Below are 7,055 nucleotides of genomic sequence, written 5' to 3'. Positions count from 1 at the left end.
ATGAACAATGGGTTTACATCTTTATGCTTGAATTACAACTTACAGTATCTGAGGCCAATTATGACAGAAATAAAACAACTATTTGCCATGGGAAATGAAAAAGGTCCTTTACTTTTGTATGTATTTGCTTTAAAAATGCAAAATAACAAGTCTTAGTCTGGATGTTAGGTCTAAAGAAATTAAGAAAAATGTAGAATTAAACATGTGTCTATGAAGGTGAGCCAAAATATCGAGTAAGCTTCTGCTCTGTTACATTGTTGCATCCCTATTGAAATTAAAGGGTTTGCTTAAATGTAACTGAAAGCTTAGAGATCTCTTTGAGAGATAAGGGAATAGAGCATGGTAGGACATTACCCACCAAACCTCTATAATTTGTTTCTGCCACATAGAGTGAACAAATCTACTATATTTTCTGAGGCAAAATTCCTCCATTGCCTTTGATGGTAGTTTTGCCTGAGTAAAGACTTCAGGATTTGGCAGTTCATTATGCCTCATGTAACATTAAGCAAAATGTTTAAGGGCCAGTGTCAAAGATTTTACATGAACACCACAGGATGAATATGGTTCTCCTGAGTAATGTGTAGCTCCTAAATAATGGTTCTGTTCTATGCCATGCAGGTTAGTGCCTATTGACTGTACTGGTCATTAAGGGTGTATAGAACCTTTCTGGAGATGGCTTTATAGCCTGTATTTATTGATCTCTCTCACACCCATTTGATATAACTGGAGAGGGTGAGGCAGGATAATTTTCAAATCACAGACAGTGTCTGTCCTACCAGAGTAAAATACAACGCTTTCAGTAAGATCATTTTAGTCATTAAAAAACACAGGACTGTAGTTCACCACTTATTTTTAAGAGTTTATCTTAAATATCAGTGGCATGATATAGCCCAAAGTTAAGGTAAAAAGCAAAGACCAATTTTAGATACTACAAAATAGTTAAATAAATATTTTTATAATTTTCCCTTGAATAGCAAATAGTAAAGAGCCTCAAGTTGATACACAAGCATTTTATTACCTTCAGTTTTCCTGTCTTTTATTAAAAAAAATGGTAAAAATAGTAAAAAGTGACAACTAAGACTAGTGAAAGGAAATGACAAACCTAATAGAATATGGAGAATCAAGTTATGCTCCCTGAACTGGTTCTGGTGTGATCACACCTAGAAGACTGAACTCATTTCTTTGCCATCTCTTTACTGGAAAGGTATTGACAAACTGGAGGGGTTGTGGAGAACAGCAAGAAAAAGTATTAAGAGTCTAAAGGGATTGATGTGTGAAGACAGATTAAAAGAACAAAATGTGTGTAGCTTGCCTAAGCAATGACTGTGTGTAGGAGTGTGTGTGCATAAGAATCCACAAATATTTGAATGTGTAGGGAGAGAAATTTAGTGCGATACGTAGGGAGGTCTAGCTAGAACTAACAGATGAACAGAAGGGCTGGTCTATGCACAGTTTTTGTACCCCCATATCAGTTTAGCAGCAGATACAACTTCCTAGTATGGACTCAGTTATTCTGTGCTTATATTGATATAGTTTATTTACATAAATGTATAGCAGTAGGAAAACTGTGTAGACCAGCCTTAAGAAAGGAAAGATTTAGGCTGAATAACAGGAAAAAAGCTTTGTGACCATGGGATTTATCAGAGTGAAGCATAGCAAGAAAATATTTGGCATTGGCAGGCAGATGGATTAGATAAATCAATAGCTTTTACTTTTATGATTTTATCATTCATTTACATCTCTGCAAGCCCAGTGACTTCAATGGGGTTACCGAGAGCAGAATTTAGTTCCATTGCTGTAAACAGAACTCCATAGCCCAGGCAATGTGTCTTTCAGCTTTTAAATTTTCCATACATAAAATCTGTATATTTTCATGGTTTATAATGGCCTTCAGGTTGCTCATTTTCTGGAGGCAGTAAATAGATGGCTTAAGGCTCTTCCAGTTTTCTCATCAAATGCCAGAAATGCTCTCCCCGCTTGTTGTTATTACTCGACATATGTTGTTGGAAGGACAAGAATTTCTTTTCCAGTCCACACAAGAATGAAGTTTATGCCTTTCTCCACATATGCACATCGTTTCCAGTGACATTAATTGGAATTCAACAGGTAGGTAAAGGAAGAGGAAAGATAGGTCAGTGGTTAGGGTGCTAGCCTGGACTTCGGAGACCCCAGTTTCAGTTCTCTGTTATGTCCCAGACTGCCTGTGTGACTTAGGTGAATCCCTTAGTATCTCTGAGTTTTGGTTCCCCATCAGTAGAATGGGGATAATACACTGTTGCTTACTAGCATTTTAAGTCTTTGCACATGAGGGGCAACAGAGCACTGGTTGGTAATTTCAGAGTTTTGTCTAATATTCAGCATGTGTGTTCTGAACAAGTCAGGTCCTGATTCTCCACATCCTTGCACCTGCACACAGTGAGCGCAACCTAGCTGTAAAATGCTACCTTTCCGGCCTGATAGCTGTGATGCACATGACTACACAAAGCATTGAGCAGTGGAGGTCAGGACCTCAATGTACATTTTAAAATTTCACTGCACATTTATATGATGCTGATTCTTTATTGTTTCCCCTATGACACTGGGCCAATATTTTTTAAAATACCACAGCTCTAGGCACCTAAATAAATGGCCCGATTGACTTTAACGGGAATTGCATTGTGCTCAGCACTTTTGAAAATCAGGCCTAAGGAGGGGGTGGGCTTCACAGCCCAGCTCCAGTCCAACTGCAAATTCAAAGCACTGTCTATGCAGCTATTATTAGAGCACTAATGCGAGCCCCATAAGCACAAGTCTGTTGACCTGGGCTGGGAGGCTTGCTGCTGTGGGCTGTGTAGAAATACCCTTATTTACGTGCCTAACTTTAGGCATTCATTTTTAATAACTCAGCCCTGGATTACTTCTCTTTATAAGGAGCCCTCCGTAAAAGAATTCCAGTAGTTATTGTTGGCACCTGCAAGTGACGATGAAAATGGAGCTCGCCGCCACGCTAGGCAAATAAAAGGACATGCCAAATAACTCACAGCACATCAGTTTGTCACTATGCTTGCTAAGCTTTAGAAACAGAAAATGAAAAATACTAATAAAAAGTAGGTCTAGCACCAAGTTTAAAAGTCTTTACTATGAAATGTTTAAGGCCAAGGTTAATATTTGGACTCAGGGCCAAATGCAGACCTGATGAAAGCAGGCATAAGGCCAATAAAGTTAGTGGAATTGCAGCTTCTTTCAGCAGGGCTGAATTTGGCCCTGGATCTTCAGCCAAAAAGTTAAGTTGCTTTTCCCAAACCAAGAGTTTGAAATACTGCCATGAACGGCAAGGAGAGGAGACACATTAAACTAGCCAGCATGGTCTGTAGTAAGGTTCCTTTTATCAAAGATCAGGCAGTTTCCCTCAGGAGAGAAAGTAGTGTGTGATGAGACGTTTATCTCCTTTGGTCTCTTGGTCTTGATTAGATTCAGTTCAGTACTTAGACTTGCAATTGGCTTGTATGCAGACAAGCATTTGTACAATTCTTTAGCTAAAATAGGACTTGATCCTGCTGTACTTATTCAGAGTGAAATATGTTGATTTTAATACGAGTTTTGCTTCAGTATTATAGAAGATTGGGCATAATGTGTACATATTCTAATTTTTTCCACATATCCTACATAAAAGGACACAATCTAGATATTTTTCATATACATTGGTGAAATATATCACTTTAGAAATAACTTGAATCTAAACTTTTACTAATCATTGTATTTCTTGTATTTTGGGTACATATTTGCCTTGTTTTTGTACAGTTGTTCGTAAATATGATTGTCAAGGTATAGGAAAAAAGACAGCAGTATGGTTAGGTAGGAATATGGATCTGTAGTGCTCTGGAGGAAAGTGATCTGTTATTTGAGCTTGCAGGATGGCCCTCTTTGCTGAAGCCAGTGACTTAAGAATTGTCCATGATTCTTTACAGCCTTTCCCTCCTGTTCCAATGCAAGAGCTAACAAAAGTATGCAGACTGAAACCTTGCCAAAATGTTACACTGCTTTCCGTTGTTCTGTGAATAATGAGTTGCTGCCTGATGGCAGATGCTGATTTAACTAATGAACATTTAAAAGTATTATTGGTAAGAGAATGCTTTGATTCTTGTTAGATCACTATTTTATGTGGTCTAGTAAGAAGGCTTTCCACCTTCTAAAAGCTGGACTTCCTGCAATGATTTCCGAGGACCAGCAAATGAATGCTTGCATTTTCAGAAGAACCACCAGGTCCCAGAGGGGTGTTTTCTGGTATTAATGTTATAACAAGTCTTGTGTTCCTCTCCTTTAACTCCATCCCAGATCCCTTGCAGATGGACTTCACTCCATGGAAATTCGTCCCAACAAAATTTCTAACTATCTTTTCCTAGTGAAATCTGGAATCTCTATTCAATCATCACCTTCCTGAAACTCTCTCTGCTGTCTTTAATACAGTCAATCACACCCTCTTGCTTGAAACCTTGTCCTTCATTGTTGTTTGTGACTTCATTCTCTCCTGGTTCTTTTCTACCTCTTTCATTATTCCTTTACTGGGTTCCCTTTAGCATTCTTCTAGGGGTCCCACAGGACTCTATCCTGGGTCCCCTCCTCGTCTCCCTTTGCATTCTCACTGTGTGTATTCTCTTCTGTTCACACTACCATTCTTTTGCTGATGGCTCACAGATCTTCCTTTCTGTTGATGACTAGTTTCCCTCCACCTAATTCAGCATCTCATTCTTTCTGTCTGACAACTCTTCCTGGAAATGTCTCTCATCCTAAATGCAACATGGCCAAAACTGAACTCCTTATCTTCCTTCTCAAAGCTTCCCCACTCCCCTGCTTTCTCTGACACCACCACCATACATCTAGTCAGTCAGGCTCAGAATTTGGTTGACATCTTTGATTCTTGTCCTTGCTCTTGCCCTAAGCATCCAGTCTGCATCCAAATCTTGCCACTAATTCTTCCCCAAAACAGTTAAAATCTGACATTTCTGTCCAGGCAAAACTCTTGTTCAAGCCCACATCTCCCATCTTGATTACTGTAACTTCCTTCTCTATGGTCTCCCCAGCACCTCCAATCCATTCAAAAAGCAGCTTCTAAGTTCATCTTCCTTGTCAATAGCTCTGACCATATCACTCCCCTCTTTGAATCCTCACCGTCTCCCTCTTTTTCACCGCATGAAGGCCACATTTCTTGTCTTCACCATCGAGGCCCTTTCACAACTCTGCCCCCCGCTTAGTCACTCTTTTCTCTTGCCATGTTGCCTCCACACCTCCTCCACTAAGCCAATAATGGCTCTCTTGTCTGCCCACTTTTTAGCTTCTCACACAAATGTCTCAGTACCTCTGTATGCAATCCTCCAGGTGCCCCCTCCTGAGGCTACTCTTCTTTTCTTGAAAGTCCTGCTCAGTACCCACTTCTTCTGTGGCACCTGCAAGAAACTGGGTAACTGATGCTCACTAGGCTGTGCAGCAATCAGAGGTAGCTGAGGTAATGCAGGGCCCTTAAAAGCAGAGGGTTCTGAGCAGTCACCTATATTACTTGTGCTTAGAGCTAGCCCTGCACATCTCCCAGGCCCAGTGGGCACTCCCCTTCACGGAATAACTCCAGCCCTTTCATGGTTACCAGTGCCACTTCTAATACATTTCCCATACTGCCTTTATTTTAATTCTGGGCTTAGGGGTAGGCACTGCAGGACCAGGATGCTTCTAGGACTAGTTTGCATATCAGGGTCCCGAAGCAGACCTTTCACCTTAGAGCTACCTTTCCCACCAGACACATGGCTTCTGAAGTCTGCGAGCCTGACTTGGAGGTACTGCAGAGGGCCAGATTTTCAGGGAGTGAAATCACAGAGTAGTGGCACTTAGACTCAGTCACTTCCCCACTGCTGCTGTTGATTTGGTTTTACATAATCAGCAAGGATTTTTCTTTTCTGATAGGGGAATTCCAAGCATTAACTGCGGCTCTGTTGGTTCTGTCACTGAAGAGGTGAGAGGAACGAGCTCCAGAAACCACACTCTTGCTGTCCTTCAAAAGTTGTTGGTGGGAGGGATGGTGGTACAGGGCTGGTATTCTCATGGCTGCCTCTTTAATTTGCCTAGTCACTCACAGGGGGCAGTGTTTGAGCTGCATAAGAGTGGGTGGCGATGTTCCCACTGTCGCAAATGGTTAATAACAAGAAAAACAAAAGGTTCGATCCATCAAATTACTCAACAAGAAGGTGGAATGACAATCGGTTCCCATGCTGAGAGCAAGGATTGTGCCCAATACAGCATTACAGGTAAGCAAATGTCCTTCCTCCTTGTGTGAAAAAAGTTATCACTTATGTAATGGATAAAAAAGCACTGAAATTGGATTCCCCACTGTCAGCAGGGCCAGTAGATACTCAACTGGGGTCAAGTGCTGACAGCACATTGCAATATGTGCTTCTTTTGATGTAATCACAAAGTTAGGATGAAAGCTTGTTTTGCTTTACTCACTTGAGTAGCCTGTTTGAAGTCAATGGGGTCATTTATGAGACTAAAGTGACCAGGACTTGGTTCTGTATGCACAAGGGGAATGAGGTAAATGTATTTGGATTTTAATACAGTTTTGAACAGAGTGTCTCAAAAAAATCTTAACTCCAAACTAAAATTGGCTTAGATAAAATCACTGCCACGAAGATCGAAATCAGTGAGTGGCCTGTAAACAGAGGGAAAATGATAATGTATGGTGTGGTGTGTGGGAGGTGACTGATGAGGTACTGTGGAACTTAGCGTTTGGACCAGTTTTATTTAAATCTTCATTAGGGATCTGGAAGAGGCAGTACACAGTACACAGCACACTGCTGAAATACTAAATAATGCACACTGGATAGTACTAAATTCAAAAGAGGTGAAAAGAACAGTGAGGATAGAGAACTAAGGCAAAGGAGACTAGAAAGCTTAGCAGAAACCTGAGCAGAAAATAAAAAAATATTGAGATCCTGTTTGGGAAAATGCAAACTAGTCCATCTGAGAAAAAATAAACCAAAACACACGTGGGAAAAGGACACCTGGGGAACAGTCCTACTAAAAGAGGCCTA

The 7,055-nt window shown here is 40.6% G+C and overlaps 1 long non-coding RNA gene across 1 annotated transcript in view; it reads left to right on the top strand.

The window, feature by feature from the left end:
• Nucleotides 1-6,059: 6,059 nt before the first annotated feature.
• LOC122465044 overlaps nt 6,060-7,055 on the top strand; it is a 67,228-nt gene continuing 66,232 nt past the window's right edge. Inside the window, exon 1 of the long non-coding RNA XR_006289576.1 lies at nt 6,060-6,272. This is a non-coding gene — a long non-coding RNA (uncharacterized LOC122465044). The remainder of the gene's footprint in view (nt 6,273-7,055) is intronic.

The sequence above is a fragment of the Chelonia mydas genome, chromosome 3 (assembly GCF_015237465.2).
Source record: "Chelonia mydas isolate rCheMyd1 chromosome 3, rCheMyd1.pri.v2, whole genome shotgun sequence".
NCBI lineage: Eukaryota > Metazoa > Chordata > Testudines > Cheloniidae > Chelonia > Chelonia mydas.
Note: the sequence above shows the minus strand (reverse complement) of the source record. Positions and strands in the feature narration are given on the sequence as shown.